At 37.0% G+C, this 24,070-nt stretch overlaps 1 protein-coding gene across 1 annotated transcript in view; it reads left to right on the top strand.

Moving 5' to 3' along the window:
* Positions 1–24,070, top strand: part of LOC122790885 (immunoglobulin lambda-1 light chain-like) — a 1,657,182-nt gene that overhangs the window by 93,403 nt on the left and 1,539,709 nt on the right. The window lies entirely within an intron of this gene.

Genomic DNA, 24,070 nt, shown 5'->3' with positions numbered 1-24,070 from the left:
GAATTGCCTTTTAATCCTAACAAGAGTGGCAGCAAGGATCTTAACAAATGTTCCTTTGAACGCTTTAATGATCTACTGACTGTTACTGATAATCCACTGCTGAATGTGGGTCTGCAGACATCTGATACTGCTGTAAGTAATGATTTGGAACTTTATGATGGCTTTCTTTCTAAATTTAAAGACCTTGAAAATAAACTGTACAAGTTTAAGCGCCTCCAATGGCAACAGTTTAATTTTGAGGCTTCACTTAAACATAATCTTGTACCGAGAGGTCTTAGAGTTTTAACAATGCTTACGTATGAACAGATTTACCCAGAATTGCTTAGGCAGTGGCAAATCATTAATTTGGAGTGTAGTGCAAGATACCTACATCTCCTTACTGATTTCTTCCAGCTGCAGGAGGAAGAACTGGCCAGAGACATTAATTTCCTACATAAGCAGATATATGACCAATATCCCCCAGAGTTGCTTGTCGTCAAGATGGAGACACTGCACGAAAATATACAAGGTTATAGAAAGAGCTTACTTGGCACTAAAACACATAAACTGAATACAGACTACAATGATTTTCAAAAAGGGAATGTGCTTTCCTGTGTGACAGAATGGCCCATCATGAATAATGTATAGCATATAGCCATAGCTGAACCTACTACAGCTATCCGCTTAGAGGGGCGGGATTGAATGGAGCTGTTGAGTCAAATGCCCTCCACTTCTGGGTTGGCGAGTGTACAAGTGAACCGACAGCTAATACTGAGGGCATGAAGAGAACAGTTGTCGAGCAGAATTTGATCAGTAAACCATCTCTGATATTAACAAATGCCTGGGAAGGTTTGGTAGTGAAACCTAAAGACCCAAGGAATCAGTGTCTGTTCACTAATGTCCAGAGGAGTGCTGATGATGCTCAACCTTCAAATAATGTGAGCCGTTTTTTACTAAAGAATCCTATCCCCATCAGAGGATGCCGAAAGAACTGAAATACACAGAGACCATTGAGTGCAGAAGGACAGAACTAAAAGAGGTTCAAACAGGTTTGATTTTCAATATTTCTTCACATGTTTTAACTGAGGCCCAGATGACACTACTGAATAAAGGCTTGAACTTTATACCAGCTAAGAAAGCTGTCCTTACTGATATCTTGCAACACTTGACACTTTTTGGCAGAAACTTGACTTTACGTGCTATGTTTTCTTCATCTACTCAGACAGACAAATGTATTTTTAAGAGCCCGAGTGTAGGTTCCCCCTAATAATGCTACCATTGATACTTTCATTGATGTCTGTGATAGACAGATAAGAGAATATTTAGAGAAAGCTTTTATTGCTAGGGGTACATTGAGAATCATATTAATGAAAGTGTTAGGACTGTCACAGAATTAAGAAATGACAGGGCTAAACCTTATTTTGGTAGGAAATATATTAGGAATACCGAAGAGAATGTATATAGCAAAGAGAATGACAAACCAAAAATGTGTATGTATTATTCTAGTGATGTTAAATGCTATAGAAATATCATAAACACTGGAAAATTTTAACTACTGATGAAGCTATGAGAAATATTATAACTGAGAAACCTACATTTGTTTATAAAAATATGAAATCTTTAAAACACCGTCTTTGTGCCCCAAAGAAGAATACGAGATTGCTAAATAAACACTGTATTATGCCATGTGGACATTGTAAATGCTGCCAGTATATTGACAGCAGTGGAGAGTATACCCACCCTGATCAAAAGAAAATATATAAATTCAAAGTTTATGCCACTTGTTAAACTGCTCATGTGTTGTATTTGGCTTATTGTTCCACCTGTTTCAAATTTTATATAGGGAAAACGGACAGGACACTAAAGGAGAGAATCAGAGAACATTACTATCACATTAACAAAGGTAATAATGTTAGTGCCCTGTCCAAGCACATATTAAATACAGATAGCTCCCATTCCTTTAAGTTTATGGTAGTGGAATGTATTTTTGATATCATTAGGAAATGAGATATTAATAATTTAACAGAGCAGTTAGAATCCAAATGGATAATCAGGTTAAGAGGAGACTTTGGGCATGGCCTTAATGATAGGGTACCTATCAAACTGAGGCTTAGAACCAGAAGTTTGAAGAAATAATATATGTAGTCATGAATTTTATAATTGTTTAATGAATATGAATATTTGTTTTTGAAATTAATATATGTTTTAGGAATGTTTTATTTTATTTATCTAATGTATTGGTGTCTGCCATTCAGTTGTAGATGAAATGTTACTAACTTTGGATGCAGTTCTTTATAGATGTAATATACCTTTTAGCATTAAGTGTAAATAGTCATCTGATTTACTGAACTGATTATATAAATGGTTCTGTCTGTGTCTTAGCATACATCTGATGAAGTAGCTTTGCTATGAAAGCACTTATGTACATGTTGTTTCATATTAAAGGAGAGATTTATACTGGAATTCCTTGCTATCCTTGGATCCTTTTGTGTCTTTTATGTGGTTAAACAAATGTATGTTTTATTGAATGACACGAGAACGTACCAATGTGTAGCACTGACTATGATGAAGAGTATTATAGATAAAATATCCTTTCTGGTTTTTGATCTATTGATTACAGGCATGATAAATGAGCCACTCTTTGAATATTTTTCAGCTAAACACCCTGTTATTCCTATGGTATATGGTTTACCTAAGGTACATAAATGTCTTTGTACCCCACCAATGCACCTGATAGTATCTAGCAGATGATGGGCCACTGAACCTCTGTTTATATATGTTGAAAAGAACTTACACCCTGTACTTGATGGCTGTGACAGTCTTCTCAATGATTCCAAAACTTTTTTAGAAACACTCAGTTTGAAATGGGCCTCTGTATATACTGATTGTTTTTTAGTAACCTTAGATATAGAATCACTGTTCACAGTTATTCCGAATCAATGGAGGATAGACAATGTGAGAGAAGTGCTGAATAATGCAGGAGTTACTTCCAGTAAATGTGATTTGATTTGTACTTTATTGGATATTGTTCTGACAAATAATATCTTTCTTTTTGGGAGTGATTACTATATCCAGAAGGTTGGCATAGATATGGGCACAGCTTGTGCCAATAGCTATGCCAACCTTTCATTAGTGCACTGGGAATGTTCCCTTGTTCTGTCCAATGAACTATATAGTGAATACATAGTTTGGTATACTAGGTTTGTGGATGATATTTTTTTGTTGTGGCAGGTCACCGAAGTTGAGTTGAACAAATGTATTTACTATTTAAATGGGACCACAGATTTCCTTAGACTTATGTTTAATTATTCTACACATTAAATTGATTTTTGGATGTGAGGGTGAGCAAAGACCACCTGAATAATATTAAGACTAGTCTCTATAGGAAGTCAGTTAGGAAAAATAACTTCCTGCACAACACAAGTATGCACCCAAACTATACCAAACGCAATGTAATAAAAGGCAAGTATTTAGAGTAATGAGGCTTTTTAATGATGATGTAGAGTTATATGGAGCACTCCAGAAATTAAAGTCTGACTTTTTGGAGAGAGGCTATGATGGTCAGATGATTAATAGATATCTAAATGAAGCATGGAAGACCAGGGGTAACCGCTGTAAACCATATTTTAGAGACAGAGTTGTCCCGAATTCTACCAATGATGCAGCAGCCAGTTATGCAAGTTTACCCAGTAATGTAGCTGCTAAAAAACTGAGGATGCCTTTGACCTTTGCCAGTAATATTAGTACTGTCTGTGGTATCATTAATAGGAACTGGGGTATCCTTTCTACGGTCGAAGGTCTAAAGGGTGTAATTGAAGCGAAACCAAATTTTACGTTTCGTAACAATAGAACATTGAAGAGCCATCTGTGCTATAGGTCTGACGTACCTAGTACCTGGTGTAAATCTGACAGGACAGGCACATATGCATGCAGAAGTTGCACAGCCTGTACACATGTTCATTCACACAGGCAGGAGTTTTACACATCCAAACATGGGCTTTAGTTTTAACAGTGCCCATTATGCTGATTGTAAAACATCTAATGTTGTCTATTTCGCGTATTGTGTCATATGTTTTCCTTTCTACATTGGTAAAACTAACAAGCGCTTTAAGGATAGAATACTGGGACACTACACAGACATTAGAAATTGTAAAGAGAGTAGTGCCCTTGCCATGCATAATAAAAACGAAGGATCCAATCATATATTTAAATTTCTAGTTTTAGAAATTTTATTTGATAATAGAAGAGGGAGGGATTTAGTGAATGACACTGAGGCTGTGGAACAGAAATGGATAATGTCATTCAGTGCCAATAAAGCCCCCTGGCCTGAATAACAAGGTGTCCTTGAAACATTTTTTAAAAGCTCGGCCATTAAAACATTAAATAAGCCATCAGTTGGCATTCTATGCTTATTTGATAAGTGATTTTATACACATTTATATTTATCTTTAAGTTATTGCACACAATATGACCATACTTCCATGAGCATAGCTTAGAGTTTATTTGATGCTTTATATATAGATACAGATATACGTGAAGTAGTTCTATTGCACATATCATGGTTGATTTTAATAGCTACGCATGTTATTAGGATTTTTTGTGTGACTGCAACATCTTTATATGTTGAATGTTTTTAACAACCTTATATGCAGAGTTTTGCACATTTTTTATACACAACACTGTGGTGATTTTATGTTTTTTTACTATAACTAATATGCTCAAGAGAATAATGTTACTGTTTTTTTAAGGAAGGTTAATTGTCCTTAATTGGTTCTACTATAAACTGTGTAAGGTGTATTCACTTGTCTAATGAAGGGGTTGGATCCCTGAAAGTGCTTACTACCTTAATAAACTATGTTGCTGTGGTACAGCTGGTGTTTCTTCTTTTGCTGGATACTATAGAATTTGTGCACCGGCTGTTTCATTAGTTGGAGAGAGATTTTTGCTTTGTGTGTTTATAGTGTTAGACTAACCCACGGGCAAAGTAAATTAAGAGCAGTTGTATAAATATCACCTATGCACAAACTTCTAATGGAGTCATCAAGAAATCTTGTGCATGGATGGTAACAGTAAAGTGCTGAATTAATTTTGTGATGCAAGGCAACATAATAAGCCAAAAATGTCTTACAGACCAAAGTAAGGCTATACTTGCCAGGATACAGTGTATAGGAATTAGTACGGCAATGAAAACAAAATTCATAGAGAGTGATGAACCTAGTAGGGATGCATAACACAATGGATAATGGGTTATGACACAGACACACAGATATCCATTTGAAATTCCTGAACATGTACAATCTAAAACTCAGGATGGGGAGGGATACAGTAAAGTAGCACAATATACCGATCTACACAAATCCTGACACTATGACACTTTTATTTTATCAGTGTATCTAAACTATAATGAAGAAGAAAACATAAACCCTAAAGGGATGCGAACCCATTACCCTGGTCAATGAAATTCTCTGAAACAAGGCATTAACAAGAGGCTCAGAAAAACACATATCAACAAGCTCAGGTAAACACATATCAGAGAAATGCTACACAAAAACAGAAATGAAGCAGAAATCCAAAACAGGTATTGAAGGGAACAATCCAGGACTTTCTTCAGTGATACTTTCCAGAAATGCATTAGTAATAAATTGAACCATTGCATAATTCTTAGTGGAGGACTTGAGGAAACATATTTGGGAAATGTTATACTAAAACAGACTGAAAGCAGAAATCAAGAGACAGGCTGCAAGGGGATTGATCCCAGTACCCTCTGCAGTGATATTCTCCAAAATAAAGCATTTGCAAGTTGAGCTAATGTAGAAGGCATGGTGGAGGGCTCAGGGAAACACATATCAGGGGAATGTTACACAAAACTTGAAAGGAAGCAGAAAGGAAGCAGAAAAGTAAAAAGTAAAATGAACTGTATAGTCATGATCAGAGTGGAGCATCACACTTTCTGTAATGGTAGTCTATAAAGAAGTTCATTAACAAGTTGAGTCATAGCAACATTCAGACTAAAAGTACAAGATTCACTACATTTCATATTTGACAACTGTGATACAGTGGTTCTCAGCTTATTTGTGTAAACAATGGCAATATACATAACACGTGACATGAATTGATAAACTACTAACTTCTGGGCTGAAACCACTCCTCCAGGGACAGATAGGCTGCTCAAAGCTCCCCTCTCTCACAGATGAACAGAGAAACTTCCTTCTATCCAAGTAAGGTATGGGCAACACAGAAACTTGTAACACAGCCCTGGATTCAGCAATAACCTGAAAACCGAACTATACTAGTCCAGAAAGGTGGGATAAAGTATATTTTTTGTTTTTTTTTTGTTTTTATTTTCAGAAAATAGAGCAGATACAATCAAAAATAGCCCAAAATGGCCAATAAACTACTAACTTCCTGGCTGAAACCACTCCTCCAGGGACAGATAGCTGCTCAAAGCTCCCCTCTCTCACAGGTGAACAGAGAAATTTCCTTCTATCCAAGTAATGTATGGGCAACACAGAAACTTGTAGCTCAGCCCTGCATTCAGCAATAACCTGAAAACTGGACTATACTAGTTCAGAAAGGTGGGAAAAAGTATATATTTTTTGTTTTTTTGTTTTTATTTCAGAAAATACAGCAGATACAATCAAAATTAGCCAAAAATGGCCAATAAACTACTAACTTGGTGGCTGAAACCAGTCCTCCAGGGACATATAGGCTGCTCTAAGCTCCCCTCTCTCACAGCTGAACAGATAAACTTCCTTCTATCCAAGTAAGGTAGGGGCAACACATAAACTTGTAACTCAGCCTGGAGTCAGCAATAACCTGAAAACTGGACTATACTAGTTCAGAAAGACGGGTAACAAGCATATTTTTTTTTGTATTTTTTTAGTTTTAGGTGGAATTAGTTAAGACAGCAAGAAAAGCAGAAAAATGATAACTTAATCACTCCAAAGTCACTCTTTTCTCTCTCTGCTGCTGTGGACTCTGCAGAACAACTGGAAGTCACTTGCTGAGTGGAATACATGTGCAAAAACTGAGCAAATGTGGTTTTTATAGCAGGGAAGGGAAAGAGATAGAAATTAGCCCAAAATGGCTGATAAACTACTAACTTCTGGGCTAAAACCACTTCTCCAGGGACATATAGGCTGCTCAAAGCTCCCCTCTTTCACAGGTGAACAGAGAAACTTCCTTCTGTCCAAGTAAGGTATGGGCAACACAGAAACTTGTAACACAGCCCTGGATTCAGCAATAACCTGAAAACCGGAATATACTAGTTCAGAAAGGAGGGAAAAAGTATATATATATATATATATATATATATATATATATATATATATATATATATATATATATTTGTTTTCAGAAAATAGGGCAGATATAATCAAAATTAGCCCAGAATGACCAATAAACTACTAACTTCCTGACTGAAACCACTCCTCCAGGGACAGATAGGCTGCTCAATGCTCTCCTCTCTTACAGGTGAACAGAGAAACTTCCTTCTATTCAAGTAAGATATGGGCAACACAGAAACTTGTAACTCAGCCCTGGATTCAGCAATAACCTGAAAACTGGACTATACTAGTTCAGAAAGGTGGGTAACAAGCAAAATATTTTGTTTTTTGTTTTTGTTTTTTTTTTTCAGAAAATAGAGCAGATACAATCAAAATAACACTTTAAATGCACAGAAAAGGCTATCACACTTTAGTGTGTAGCCCACAAGAGTTAAACAGATTATTTAAACACAAAAATGACAATTCAAGTGCAGGCAGCAAATAACTACAATATGTAGCAATAACAAACTTTTTAAATCACAGATTCGCTAAAAACATGATGCTTTAGGTGGAATTAGTTAAGACAGCAAGAAAAGCAGAAAAATGATAACTTAATCACTCCAAAGTCACTCTTTTGTCTCTCTGCTGCTGTAGACTCTGCAGAACACCTTGAAGGCACTTGCTGAGCAGAATACACATGGAAAAACTGCGCAAATGCGATTTTTATAGCAGGGAAGTGAAAGAGATAGAAATTAGCCCACAATGGCTGATAAACTACTAACTTCTGGGCTAAAACCCCTTCTCCAGGGACAGATAGGCTGCTCAAAGCTCACCCCTCTCACAGGTGAACAGAGAAACTTCCTTCTGTCTAAGTAAGGTATGGGCAACACAGAAACGTGTAACACAGCCCTGGATTCAGCAATAACCTGAACACTGGACTATACTAGCTCAGATAGGTGGGAAAAAGTATATATATATATATATATATATATATATATATATATATTTTTTTTTTTTTTTCGGAAAATAGAGCAGATACAATCAACATTCGCCCAAAATGGCCAATAAACTACTAACTTCCTGGCTGAAACCACTCCTCCAGGGACAGATAGGCTGCTCAAAGCTCTCCTCTCTCACAGCTGAACAGAGAAACTTTCTTCTATCCAAGTAAGGTAGGGGCAACACATAAACTTGTAACTCAGCCTGGATTAAGCAATAACCTGAAAACTGGACTATACTAGTTTAGAAAGGTGGGTAACAAGCACTTTTTTTTTGTTTGTTTTTTTTTTTTCAGAAAATAGAGCAGATACAATCAAAACAACACTTTAAATGCACAGAAAAGGCTATCACACTTTAGTGTGTAGCCTACAACTGTTAAACAGATTATTTAAACACAAAAATGACTTAATTCAAGTGCAGACAGCAAATAAGTACAATATGTAGCAATAACACATTTTTTAAATCACAGATTTGCTAAAAAAAAAAAACTGGCGTTTTAGGCGGAATTAGTTAAGACAGTAAGAAAAGCAGAAAAATGATACTTAACCACTCCAAAGTCACTCTTTTGTCTCTCTGCTGCTGTAGACTCTGCAGAACACCTGGAAGGCACTTGCTGAGCGGAATACAAGCGCAAAAACTGTGCAAATGCATTTTTTATAGCAGGGAAGTGAAAGAGAGAGAAATTATCCCAAAATGGCCGATAAACTACTAACTTCTGGGATGAAACCATTCCTCCAGGGACAGATAGGTGGCTTAAAGCTCCCCTCTTTCACAGGTGAACAGAGAAACTTCCTTCTATCCCAGAAAGGTATGGGCAACACAGAAAATTGTAACACAGCCCTGCATTCAGCAATAACCTGAAAACTGGACTATACTAGTTCAGAAAGGTGGGAAAAAGTATATATATTTTTTTGTTTTAGAAAATAGAGCAGATACAATCAAAATTAGCCCAAAATGACCAATAAACTACTAACTTCTTGACTGAAGCCACTCTTCCAGGGATAGATAGGCTGCTCAAAACTCCCCTCTCTCACAGGTGAACAGAGAAACTTCCTTCTATCCAAGTAAGGTATGGGCAACACAGAAACCTGTAACTCAGCCCTGGATTCAGCAATAACCTGAAAACTGGACTATACTAGTTAAGAAAGGTGGGTAACAATTTTTTTGTTTTTTTGTTTTTTTTTCAGAAAATAGAGCAGATACAATCAAAACAACACTTTAAATGCACATAAAAGGGTATCATACTTTAGTGTGTAGCCTACAACAGTTAAACAGATTATTTAAACAAAAATGTCAATTCAAGTCAGGCAGCAGGTAAGTACAATATGTAGCAATAACAAACTTTTTAAATCACAGATTCACTAAAAAATGGCGTTTTAATTGGAATAAGTTAAGACAGCAAGAAAAGCAGAAAAATTATACTTAATCACTCCAAAGTCACTCTTTTGTCTCACTGCTGTTGTAGACTCTGCAGAATACCTGGAATGCACTTGCGGAGTGGAACACAAGTGCAAAAACTGCGCAAATGTGGTTTTTATAGCAGGGAAGTGAAAGAGATAGAAATTAGCCCAAAATGGCTGATAAACTACTAACTTCTGGGCTGAAACCACACTTCCAGGGACAGATAGGCTGCTCAAAGTTCCCCTCTCTCACAGGAGAACAGAGAAACGTCCTTCTATCCAAGTAAGGTATGGGCAACACATAAACTTGTAATACAGCCCTGGATTCAGCAATATCCTGAAAACCGGACTATACTAGTTCAGAAAGGTGGGCAAAAGTATATTTTTTTGTTTTTTTGTTTTTATTTTCAGAAAATAGAGCAGATACAATCAAAAATAGCCCAAAATGGCCAATAAACTACTAACTTCCTGGCTGAAACCACTCCTCCAGGGACAGATAGCTGCTCAAAGCTCCCCTCTCTCACAGGTGAACAGAGAAACTTCCTTCTATCCAAGTAATGTATGGGCAACATAGAAACTTGTAACTCAGCCTTGCATTCAGCAATAACCTGAAAACTGGACTATACTAGTTCAGAAAGGCGGGTAACAAGCATTATTTTTTTTGTTTTTTTTTTTTTCAGAAAATAGAGCAGACACAATCAAAACAACAGTTTAAATGCACATAAAAGGCTATTGCACTTTAGTGCGTAGCCTACAACAGTTAAATATATTATTTAAACACAGAAATTACTTAATTCAAGTGCAGGCAGCAAATAAGTACAATATGTAGCAATAACAATCTTTTTAAATCACAGATTCACTAAACAAATGGCATTTTAGGCGGAATTAGTTAAGACAGCAAGAAAAGCAGAAAAATGATAACTTAATCACTCCAAAGTTACTCTTTTGCTCTCTGCTGCTGTAGACTTTGCAGAACACCTGGAAGTCACTTGCTGAGCAGAATACATGCACAGAAACTGCGCAAATGCAGTTTTTATAGCAGGGAAGTGAAAGAGATAGAAATTAGCCCAAAATGGCTGATAAACTACTAACTTCTGGGCTAAAACCACTTCTCCAGGGACAGATAGGCTTTTTAAAGCTCCCCTCTCTCACAGGTGAACAGAGAACCTTCCTTCTGTCCAAGTAAGGTCTGGGCAACACAGAAACTTGTAACACAGCCCTGGATTCAGCAATAACCTGAAAACTGGACTATACTAGTTCAGAAAGGTGGGAAAAAGTATTTTTTTTGTTTTTTTTGTTTTTTTTCCCAGAAAACAGAGCAGATACAATCAAAATAACACTTTAAATGCACAGAAAAGGCTATCACACTTTAGTGTGCAGCCTACAACAGTTAAACAGATTATTTAAACACAAAAATGACTTAATTCAAGGGCAGGCAGCAAATAAGTACAATATGTAGCAAAAACACATTTTTTAAATCACAGATTTGTTAAAAAACTGGTGTTTTAGGTGGAATTAGTTAGGACAGCAAGAAAAGCAGAAAACTGATACTTAATCACTCCAAAGTCACTCTTTTGTCTCTCTGCTGTAGACTATGCAGAACACCTGGAAGGCACTTGCTAAGCGGAATACAAGTGCAAAAACTGTGCAAATGCAGTTTTTATAGCAGGGAAGTGAAAGAGAGAGAAATTTTCCCAAAAGGGCTGATACTTCTGGGCTGAAACCACTCCTCCAGGAACAGATAGGCTGCTCAAACCACCCCTTTCTCACAGGTGGACAGAGAAACTTCCTTCTATCCAAGTAAGGTATGGGCAACACAGAAATGTGTAACACAGACCTGGATTCAGCAATAACCAGAAAACTGGACTATACTAGTTCAGAAAAGTGGGGGAAAGTATATTTATTTGTATTTTTGTTTTTTCTTCAGAAAATAGAGCAGATACAACCAAAATTAGCCCAAAATGGCCAATAAACTACTAACTTCCTGGCTGAAACCACTCCTTCAGGGACAGATAGGCAGCTCAAAGCTCCCCTCTGTCACAGGTGAACAGAGAAACTTCCTTCTATCCACATAACGTATGGGCAACACAGAAACTTGTAACTCAGCCCTGGATTCAGCAATAAACTGAAAACTGGACTATACTAGTTCAAAAAATGGGTAACAAGCATATTTTGTTTTTTTTTTTTCAGAAAATAGAGCAGATACAATCAAAACAACACTTTGAATGCACAGAAAAGGCTATCACACTTTAGTGTGTAGCCTACAACAGTTAAACAGATTATTTAAACACAAAAATGACAATTCAAGTGCAGGCAGCAAATAAGTACAATATGTAGCAATAACAAACTTTTTAAATCACAGATTCGCTGAAAAAAACTGGTGTTTTAGTCAGAATTAGTTAAGACAGCAGGAAAAGCAGAAAAATGATACGTAATCACTACAAAGTCACCATTTTGTCTCTCTGCTGCTGTAGACTGTGCAGAACACCTGGAAGGTACTTGCTGAGAGGAATACAAGCTCAAAAACTGCACAAATGCATTTTTTTATAGCAGGGAAGTGAAAGAGATAGAAATTAACCCAAAATGGCCAATAAACTCCTAACTTCCTGGCTGAAACCACTCCTCCAGAGAGAGATACACTGCTCAAAGTTCCCCTCTCTCACAGGTGAACAGGGAAACTTCCTTCTATCCAAGTAACATATGGGCAACACAGAAACTTGTAACTCATCCCTGGATTCAGCAATAACCTGAAAACTGGAGTATAATAGTTCAGAAATGCAGGTAACAAGCATATTCTTTTTGTTTTTTTTTTTCAGAAAATAGAGCAGATACAATCAAAACAACACTTTAAATGCACAGAAAAGGCTTTTGCACTTTAGTTAAACAGATTATTTAAACACAAAAATTACTTAATTCAAGTGCAGGCAGCAAATAAGTACAATATGTAGCAATAACAAACTTTTTAAATCACAGATTCACTAAAAAAACTGGCGTTTTAGGCGGAATTAGTTAAGACAGCAAGAAAAGCAGAAAAATTATACTTAATCACTCCAAAGTCACTCTTTTGTCTCTCTGCTGCTGTAGACTCTGTAGAACACCTGGAAGGCACTTGCTGAGTGAAATACAAGCACAAAAACTGCATAAATGCGGTTTGTATAACAGAGAAGTGAAAGAGATAGCAATTAACCCAAAATGTCCAATAAACTACTAACTCGTGGGCTGAAACCACTCCTCCAGGGACAGGTAGGCTGCTCAAAGCTCGGTGAACAGAGTAACTTCCTTCTATCCAAGTAAGGTATGGGCAACACAGAAACTTGTAATACAGCCCTGGATTCAGCAATAACCTGAAAACTGGACTATACTTGTTCAGAAAGGTGGGAAAAAGTATATATTTTTTTGTTTTTTTGTTTTTTTTTTTTCAGAAAATAGAGCAGCTACAATCAACATTAGCCTAAAATGGCCAATAAACTACTAACTTCCTGGCTGAAACCACTCCTCCAGGGACAGATAGGTTGCTCAAAGCTCCACTCTCTCACAGGTGAATAGAGAAACTTCCTTCTATTCAAGTAAGGTATGGGCAACACAGAAACTTGTAACTCAGCCCTGGATTCAGCAATAATCAAAAAACTGGACTATACTAGTTCAGAAAGGTGGGTAACAAGCATATTTTTTTTGTTTTTTTGTTTTGTTTTCAGAAAATAGACCAGATACAATTAAAACAACACTTTAAATGCACAGAAAAGGCTATCACACTTTGGTGTGTAGTCTACAACAGTAAAACAGATTATTTAAACACAAAAATTACTTAATTCAAGTGCAGGCAGCAAATGTGTATAATATGTAGCAATAAAAAACTTTTTAAATCACAGATTTGCTAGAAAAACTGGTGTTTTACGTGAAATTAGTCAAGACAGCAGGAAAAGCAGAAAAATGATACTTAATCACTCCAAAGTCAATATTTTGTCTGCTGCTGTAGACTCTGCAGAACACCTGGAAAGCACTTGCTGATCAGAATACAAGTGCAAAAACTGCACAAATGCGGTTTTTTATAGCAGGGAAGTGAAATAGATAGAAATTAGCCCAAAATGGCTGATAAACTACTAACTTCTGGGCTGAAACCACTCCTCCAGGGACAGATAGGCTGTTCAAAGCTCCCCCCTCTCACAGGTGAACAGAGAAACTTCCTTCTATCCAAGTAAGGTATGGGCAACACAGAAACTTGTAACTCAGCCCTATATTCAGCAATAACCTGAACAATGAATTATACTAGTTCAGAAAGGTGGGAAAAAGTGGATTTTTTTTTTCAGAAAATAGAGCAGATACAATCAACATTAGCCCAAAATGGCCAATAAACTACTAACTTCCTGGCTGAAACAACTCCTCCAGGGACAGATTGGCTTCTCAAAGCTCCCCTCTCTCACATGTGAACAGAGAAACTTCCTTCTATCCAAGTAAGGTATGGTCAACACAGAAACTTGTAACTCAGCCTTGGATTCAGCAATAACATGAAAGCTGGACTATACTAGTTCAAAAAGGCGGCTAACAAGCATATTTTTTTTTCAGAAAATAGGGCAGATACAATCAAAACAACACTTTAAATGCACAGACAAGGCTATCACACTTTAGTGTGTAGCCTACAACAGTTAAACAGATTACTTAAACACAAAAATGACTTACTTCAAGCGCAGGCAGCAAATATGTACAGTATGTAGCAATAACAAACTTTTTAAATCACAGATTTGCTAAAAAAAAACTGACGTTTTAGTCAGAATTATTTAAGACAGCAAGAAAAGCAGACAAATTATACTTAATCACTCCAAAGTCACTCTTTTTTCTCTCTGCTGCTGTAGACTCTGCAGAACACCTGGAAGGTACTTGCTGAGAGGAATACAAGCTCAAAAACTGTGCAAATGCATTTTTTATAGCAGGGAAGTGAAAGAGATAGAAATTAACCCAAAATGGCCAATAAACTCCTAACTTCCTGGCTGAAACCACTCCTCCAGAGACAGATACGCTGCTCAAAGCTCCCCTCTCTCACAGGTGAACAGGGAAACTTCCTTCTATCCAAGTAACATATGGGCAACACAGAAACTTGTAACTCAGCCCTGGATTCAGCAATAACCTGAAAACTGGACTATGATAGTTCAGAAATGCAGGTAACAAGCATATTCTTTCTGTTTTGTTTTTTTTCAGAAAATAGAGCAGATACAATCAAAACAACACTTTAAATGCATAGAAAAGGCTTTTGCACTTTAGTTAAACAGATTATTTAAACACAAAAATTACTTAATTCAAGTGCAGGCAGCAAATAAGTGTAATATGTAGCAATAACAAACTTTTTAAATCACAGATTCACTAGAAAAACTGACGTTTTAGGCGGAATTAGTTAAGACAGCAAGAAAAGCAGACAAATTATACTTAATCACTCCAAAGTCACTTTTTTTCTCTCTGCTGCTGTAGACTCTGCAGAACACCTGCAAGGCACTTGCTGAGTGGACTACAAGTGCAAAAACTGCGCAAATGTGCATTTTATAGCAGGGAAGTGAAAGAGATAGCAATTAGCCCAAAATGGCCAATAAACTACAAACTTCTGGGCTGAAACCACTCCTCCAGCAACAGATAGGCTGCTCAAAGCTCCCCTCTCTCAAAGGTGAGCAAAGAAACTTCCTTCTATCCAAGTAAGGTATGGGCAACACTGGAACTTGTAACAGATCCCTGGATTCAGCAATAACCTGAAAACTGGACTATACTAGTTTAGAAAGGCAGGAAACAAGTATATGCTTTTTTTTTTTTTTTTTTTTTCAGAAAATAGAGCAGATACAATCATAATTAGCCCAAAATGGCCAATAAACTACTAACTTCTGGGCTGAAACCACTCCTCCAGGGACAGATAGGCTGCTCAAAGCTCTCCTCTCTCACAGGTGAACAGAGAAACTTCCTTTTATACAAGTAAGGTGTGGGCAACACAGAAACTTGTAACTCAGCCCCGGATTCAGCAATAACCTGAAAACTGGACTATACTAGTTCAGAAAGGTGGGAAACATGTATATATTTTTTTCAGAAAATAGAGCGGATACAATCAAAACAACACTTTAAATGCACAGAAAAGGCTATCGCACTTTAGTGTGTAGCCTACAACAGTTAAACAGATTATTTAAACACAAAAATGACTTAATTCAAGTGCAGTCAGAAAATAAGTACAATATGTAGCAATAACAAACTTTTTAAATCACAGAAACGCTAAAAAAACTGGCATTTTAGGCGGAATTAGTTAAGACAGCAAGAAAAGCAGAAAAATGATACTTAATCACTCCAAACTCTCTTTTGTCTCTCTGCTGCTGTAGATTCTGCAGAACACCTGCAAGGCACTTTCTGAATGGAATACAAGTGCAAAAACTGCGCAAATGCAGTTTTTATAGCAGGGAAGTGAAAGAGATAGAAATTAGCCCAAAATGGCCAATAATCTACTAAGTTCTGGGCTGAAACCACTCTTCCAGGGACCGATAGGCTGCTCAAAGCTCCCCTCTCTCACAGGAGAACAGAGAAACTTCCTTCTATCCAAGTAAGGTATGGGCAACTCAGAAACTTGTAACACAGCCCTGGATTCAGCAGTGACCTGAAAACTGGACTATACTAGTTCAGAAAGGTGGGAAACAAGTATATATATAATTATTTTTTTCCGAAAAATAGAGCAGATACAGTCAAAACAACACTTTACCCAATTCACCAGTTAAAAAGCTCAAAACTGAGCCCTGTTCCGGCAGTCTTCAATCAGACAAGTTCTAACTGCACAGTCCTGCCACTAAGGTACAGATAAACCTTCTCCAAAACAGACAGCTTGAATCAGTGCACAAGTTATACAAACAAAGCTAGATCCAGCCGGCCTGAATCTAGTCTATGCTACAGCAAACAAGGCGTACCAATTTCAGAAAGAAACAGTTCAAGTAAGCATGCACAATAAGCCTTTAACCAGAAATTCCCATCTCAGAAAGGCAGAATGTAGCCTCTCCTCCCACAAAAGTGCAGACCACAACCCTTTTTATTGTAAAATAACTGGCCTGAAGCCCAAGTGCTTAACCCAGAACTAATACACTTTTAGAATAACAGACACTGAACCTTCAATCAGCAGTTCTCAACTTAGAAGGATGTACGCTACCTATCCTGCCACAACAGTTCAGACCACAAACCTTCTTAATGTAAAACAACTGGTTTGAAGACCAAGTGCTTTAACCAGGGGCCTTAGAATAACAGTTACAATTTAATCAGGCTACTAACAAGCATTAATAAAGGCAGCAAAATGAATTCAACTGAGTACTTTTAAGAAGAGGTAAAAGCAAAATAAGGTAATAAAGTAGGAAGAAACACAAATACAGAAAAGTAGATGAAGTGCAATTTTTTTTGGAGATGGAGGAAACAGAGCAGATTAAGATACTATAGGGAATTCTCCTTCCCAAGTGCTCTCTCTGTACACCACAGAGGAGATGGGATTGGTAAGAGTATCTGAAATCAAAATATGATCTCACTGTACTCAGTAGAGTGAGCAAATGTGATGAGTCCAGGAGGAGTGTGCAAAAACAGATTTACAGCAAGGGTGGGCAATCCAAAAGCCACCAAGATTAACACCACAGCAGGAAACAGGGAGGGGGTGGGGAACTAACTGCAGATAGACAGAGACACACAATATTTACTGAATCAAAGTAACACAATATTTACTGACTCAAATCTTAAATAAGTGCAGAGAAAAGTATACTTAAATCAGCTTGTGTCCAATTGACATATACAGACAAGTCTCAGTAGCCAGCAACTCAGATTAAAATGATTACTAGAAATGTAACCAACACAAATATTAATGCTTGCAGAAACCCTCAGGCTAATACTAACACAGGAATTTCAAAGCAGTCTAACAACTTTCAATGAGCCAGATGGCTACATTTTTTCACAATTCAGGCAACTTAACTGCAGATAGAGATACACAATATTTACTGAATCAAAGACACACAATATTTACTGACTCAAATCTTAAATGAGTGCAGAGAAAAGTATACTTAAATCAGCCTGTGTCCAGTTGATATATGCAGACACGTCTCAGTAGCCAGCAACTCAGATTAAAATGATTACTAGAAATGTAGCCAACACAGATTTTAATGCTAGCAGAAACCCCCAGGCTAACACCAACACTAACACAGGAATTTCAAAGCAGTCTAACAACTTTCAATGAGCCCACATGGCTACACTTTTTCACACTTCAGGCAACTTAGCTGCAGATAGACAGAGACACATAATATTTACTGAATCAAAGATACACAATATTTACTGACTCAAATCTTAAATATGTGCAGAAAAAAATATGCTTAAATCAGCTTGTGTCCAGCTGATATATGCAGACAAGTCTCAGTAGCCAGCAACTCCAATTTAAAATGATCACTAGAAATGTAACCAACACTGATTTTAATGCTAGCAGAAACCCCCAAGCTAACTAGCACTAACAAAGGAATTTCAAAGCGGTCCAACAACTTTCAGTGAGCCCAGATGGCTACACTTTTTCACACTTCAGGTAAATTAACTTCAGAGAGACAGAGACACAATATTTACTGAATCAAAGACACACAATATTTACTGACTCAAATCTTAAATAAGTGCAGAGAAACATATACTTAAATCAGCTTGTGTCCAGTTGATGTATGCAGACAAGTCTCAGTAGCCAGCAACTCAGATTAAAATGATTACTAGAAATGTAACATACACAGATTATAATGAAATGAAATGTTCAAAATTAAGATGTTTGATAAAACAATTTTCATAAAAGCACATAAGGTGTTCAGAGTTACCTCAGAATTGCAAAACAAGCATGTTTAAAGTAAAACTAGCATAAGAAAACTATAAAGGGTATGAAAAGAGATTAAATGGGCAAAACAAATATAATAAAAGAGCAAAAGGGCATATTAAGCATAAATAAAGCAAGGTGACTGCATGTTTTTTGGCAAATTACAGTGTTTTGGCATAAACAGTTATTTCATACTGATTGGAGCTATTCAGCACATAACTAAAGTTATTTGAAGAATCTCAGTTTGTAAAAGTGCTTACAGTGCATGTTTATTACTGTGCATTTATTTCAAAGAGTTCACTGAGTGCAAAGTACAACCATTTCATGAAGTCTAGTCAAATTACATTTGTTTCAAAAAGTTTCCTGTGTTGGGTGTGTCTACTTGTAAAAGGATCTTTGTTACAGAGTGTTTCTTGCACTGTAAAGAGTTATTCAGCAAATTACAGCCATTTTGGAAGTGTTTCAGTGTGCTGTGTACTGTTTATTCACAAAGTACAGTTACTTCAAGATGTTTCTTATTCTGAGCTTTTCTGCCAGTTTATTCACACAGTGCAGTTATTTGAAATGTTTATTTCAGTAATAAGAGGTCATTTCTTGAAGTACAGTGATTTTCAAGGGTATTACAGTGCCCAGATTTATTTTGCAAAGTATTTTGCAGAGTTCAGTTTCTCAGAGGCTTATTGTGCTATTGAGCATAGTTACAAGTACTGGCATGAATTTCTGGCATATATTTATTTATTTTATTTCTTTCTGTCTTTATTTATTTATTTTACATTTGTTGACTGGGTTAGCCCATCTGAGCTGATAGCCCTTTTTCAGCAGAGACCCAGGGAGTAAAGCTCCACAAATTTATATAGAAATCAAAACATTAACATTTGTAAGTTCCATTTTTTAAGTTCCACAAATTTACATAAAAAATTAAATACATAGCATTTTTAAGTTTGAAGCAGTAGAGCATTGAGGCTATTTACAGAGTTATAGTTGACATTACACTTAGGATATGTGCAGGAAACAGTATGCAGGTTTATCATACAGTATACAAAGTTAAAAATACAGTCAAGGTGGTGACTGTTAGAGAAGAAGCCATATAAAAGTACAGAATAATTAGTTAATATGTCAAACAGAGCTAACACTAATGAGAAATTAAACCAGTAAAAGGCAGAAAAGTATGATTACAATCAGTAAGGGACAGTTTATGGAGAATGAGTACAGTGGCAAGACTAGAAACTTAAGGTATTCTTTGGTGGCTGTTTTGAATTCATTGAGTTAATTAAGTGATCTAATTTCCAATGGGAGCTTGTTCCAAGAGATGGTAGGGTGGTAGCTATAGAGGTTTTGACCAATTTTGTTCTTAGGTTAGTAAGAGGTATTTTTTTTGTTTGTTTGTTTTTTTTTTTTTTTTTTTTAGGATTTAGAATTAGCTGTTTTTAGAGAGCCAGAACTCAAAAGAGCTGAAGGATTTCTATGGCAATAGAATGTAAGTCAGTGGGGGTGTCCGCAATGGAGATGACTGTAGAGCCATCAGCATATTAGATAAGGGTTGACTGAGGGCAGGATGTGCAGAGTTGATTAGTAAAAATATTGAAGAGTAGGGGACCAAGAGTAGATCCCTGGCGAACATCAATTTTGATAGGGAGAGGATGAGAGAGAGAGACAGCAAAGAGACATTTTACTGGTTGAAGTCAGTTTGTAAGTTAGCTAGAAAATCAGGTAGAGGTGAAGAAATTAAGGTTAGTGAGTTTGCCCAGAGCAGAGGGGTTGGAGACTGTATCAAATGCTTTAGATAGGTCCAGAAATAAGCATGACACTAGTTTATTGTTGCCTGTAGCCAGAGAAATAGTGTTAATAAAGGAAAGAAGGGCAGTAGTGGTGCTCTGTTTTGGGTGAAAGCCATGTTGTGTGGGAGTGAGCAAATGTTCTTTTAATAGATGTTCAATGACTTGCTGATGCAAGCATTTTTTTTAATATTTTCGAGAGAGGCGACATGATGGTTATGGGTCTGAAATTCATGATGTCAATGGAGTGACCTCTTTTGGGTATAGGTAGGGTATAAAATTCTTTCCAGATAGAGGGGACTTTAGATTCAGAGAATAACCAGTTAATCAGAGTAGAGACTGGGAGAGCTAGAGAGTCTGCTGATATCTGAAGGAAGTAGGGAGGCAGATTATCAGCAGATGAAGAACAGGGCTTTAGTTTATGAAGAAGAGATTTGATATAGCTGGTAGGTATTGGTTTAAGGGAAAATATCTTAGTAGGGGTCTGACTTGAGGGTGGATTTGGTAGATATTTCATGTCAGAATTAGAGGGGGTAGGACTTCATCATCTTACTAATGGATTCAATAAAGTAAGAATTGAAGATAGTTGCAGTCTCTTGGGGTGTATTTGTTGGGCAGGGATTGGGAGATGAGGGGTTACCTGGGTGAAGCATTTGGTTTATTGAGTGCCAGAATTTCTTGGGATTTAATCTTTGTTATGTGGGTTGGTTATTATAGAATTTTTTTTTTTGTCTTTATTTATATGTTTTTTTTCAAGGTTCCTGAGTTCTTTATATTTCTGTAAGTGAACGGGGAGCTTAGTTTTTACCCAGGATGTCCACTTTCTATCTCTTGTTTTCATCAAGGAGTTGGTAATGTTAGTTAACCAGAGGCTTTTGTTAGATTTGACACGTATGGTGTGTAAGGGAGCCAGTGAGTTAAGAATATTTAGGAAAGTTTTGTTGACTGTGTCTACTGCTTCATCTAGAGGGAGATTGGTCATAAAAGTCCAATTTTTTGGAGAAGAGGGTATTAAAAGTTACAGGGTCAGAGATGGATAGCTTGCAGGATTCAATGCATCTATGTTGTCTGGAGAAATGAGGAGAGTATCTTATTACTTTTACTAGAGAGTGATCACTTAGGGAGTCAGGCAATGTTTCAGGGTTGTGATATTTTTGTGGGTGAGACTAATAGCCAGTCAATAAGTGAGCTGGAGTTGGAAATTTTATTAAAATGGGTAGTTGTAGAGATAAGCTGTGTGAAGCCATGCAAGTTGATACTTAAAGTGGAATTAGGTGAGCAGAGAGATAACCAGTTTATATTGACATCCCCTAGGAGGATGATTTCATTATGTATGTGTTGAGTAAGCTAGGAGAGAATATGGGAGTAGGGTAGATGAGTGGAGTGGACTGAGCCTGAGTATAGTGAGAGTTAATGGAGTGAGGCTATATTAAGCAGGAAGAACTCAGAAGAAAAACAATCAGTAGAGTGAGATGTGAAGGCAAGGAAAAGAGGTAAGAACTATTCTATAGGGAAAAATACTAAGCTAGAGGCTGAGGAAGAAAGAGAGTGGTAGAGTGGAAAGAGTGTTTATGCTTAGGCAGACACTGAGGAGAGGAAAAAGATGGGGGGAGGACTATGGGTGAGAAAAAACACTAAGCAAATAAAAGCATAGGAGATAAATGTTTCCAAATGAAAAGAAACAAATATGCAAAATAAACTTAGGTATGGGCACTCCACCCAATGAGATAAGCAGCTACACCAAGGGGATTTTAAAAATGGCTCCTGTAGCTTAAGAAAGCTAGGTTAGGATGTAATTGGTCTTGTGGAAGAGGGGGAGGACAGAACAGACCAGAAAAGTGGAGTGTGTGTGTGTGTGTGTGTGTGTGTGTGTGTGTGTGTGTGTGTGTGTGTGTGTATGTGTGTGTGTGTGTTTGTGCAAAGCCTTCAGTAGTATGTGTTAATATGGCAGAGGCATTTCGCAAACCAGGTCCATTTGTATTTGATCAGAATATTGCAAAAAACTGAAGAATATTTGAACAAGAGTATGATATTTTCATAAAAGCAGCTTACACAGACAAAGATGCACATAACAGGGCATTAATTTTCCCAAACCTAGCTGGGTCAGAGGCTATTAAAAGGGAGCGTTCATTTGTGTATGCACTAGCAGTGTATAAAGGTAAAGGTGAAATCCACCATATTGTTGTTCAGGCTAAATAGAGGGAAGACCCTGAGTGTTTGAAACTTAAATTCAGAGAAATGTGTAACCCCTGGAGAGATGTTACATTAGAGAGCTTTTGTTTTACATAAGTGGTTAAAAGCAAGGATAAACTTTTGCAGCTTATATTACTGATCTGAGAAACAAAGCTAAAACTTGCATGTTTGATCATTTAAAAGAGGAGTTAATAAAGGACAGGCTTATTTGTGGTATCAATAGTGCTGCAGTGAGAAATATTTTGCTTTTGTAATAGTGATTTCATGCTGAGCAAAACTATTGAGATTTGTCAAATTCATGAAGTTACAGAAAGGCACACAAGTATGATTGCAAGTGACAAGAGCATGGTTTCAGCAGGCTCCAGAGCAGATGCAGACAACATGCAGCATGTGGCTAGCAGAAACAGACCTAAGCACATGGCAGCTGCAACCCCTGTGGGTGTGACAGGGAGAACTGGTAATTTTCCAGAAAGTTCTAAGACTAGTTCAGTTAAAGGAGCATGTTCAGTGAGGCACAAGGGTGAATCAGCAAAACCAAAGTCAAGCTTTATTGTTAGCTGTAGCGATTGTGGTGCCAACCATGAGTATAAAAAAAGAAAAATGCTTAGCATTTAGTCAACAATGCCACAAGTGTAAAAAATGGAACCATTTTCAAAAGTTTTGCAAATCAAGTAAACCTCATTTAATTGCAAAGAAAGGTCACTTAAAAAAGCAAGTTGATCATTTAGAGAACTGCAGTTCTACTTTCTATGTGGATGGTGTATCAGTAGTTGGTGAAAAGATCAATGCACTAGATTTATTGGCAAATAATGAAGTGTTTTGTACCATCCTGATCAATGATAAACTCATTGAGCTCAAAGTAGACACTGGTTCAAAGTGTAATGTCATATCAGCAGACATGTTTGCTAAGGTGAAAGCTCGTGAGCAACTTAATTTGGCTAGTTGTGCGAAACCTGTCGTATATGGAGGTGAAAAAATTCAAACCAAAGGCTCAGTAGTGCTTTTATGTTGTTTGGCTGGGAACTGTTGCAGATTATTATTCTATGTAGTCTGAAGACCTATGCAGTCATTATTACGTTTCAGAGACAGTTTGAGAATGAATTTGCTATCTTTTACCACAGAAGTTCATCATATAAGCACATGTCCCAGTTCTAGTTTCACTGATAGTATTGTCTCAGAATATGCTTATATTTTCAATGACAAGTTAGGCAATCTTCTAGTTGTGTATTCTGTGAAGTTAGACCCAGAGGTCAGCCCACTGATCAGACCAGCAAAAAGAGTTGTGGTAGCTATGCAGGACAAAGTCAAAGCTCAGATGGATAAAATGGTGCAGCAAGGTGTAACTTGTCCAGTTACAGAACCAAGTGAATGGGTGTCATCTATGGTGGCAGCTCACAGAAAAGGCCCGGATGAGATTAGGATATGCATTGGCCCAAGAGATTTGAACAAAGCATTACAAATACCTCATCATCCTATGCAAACAGTTGAGGAAGTAGCAGCCCTAACACTGAATGCCACTGGTTTTTCTGTCTTGGCTGCAGAGAGTTCATTTTAGCAAGTGATGCTTGATCGCAAATCTTCATTATTGACTACATTCTGTACCCCATTTGGAAGATATAGATTTCTCAGGATGCC

This window comes from Protopterus annectens, chromosome 16.part0 (assembly GCF_019279795.1).
Source record: "Protopterus annectens isolate FY-2018-M chromosome 16.part0, PAN1.0, whole genome shotgun sequence".
Classification (NCBI taxonomy): Eukaryota; Metazoa; Chordata; order Ceratodontiformes; family Protopteridae; genus Protopterus; species Protopterus annectens.
This window is presented reverse-complemented; position numbering and strand designations above follow the sequence as displayed.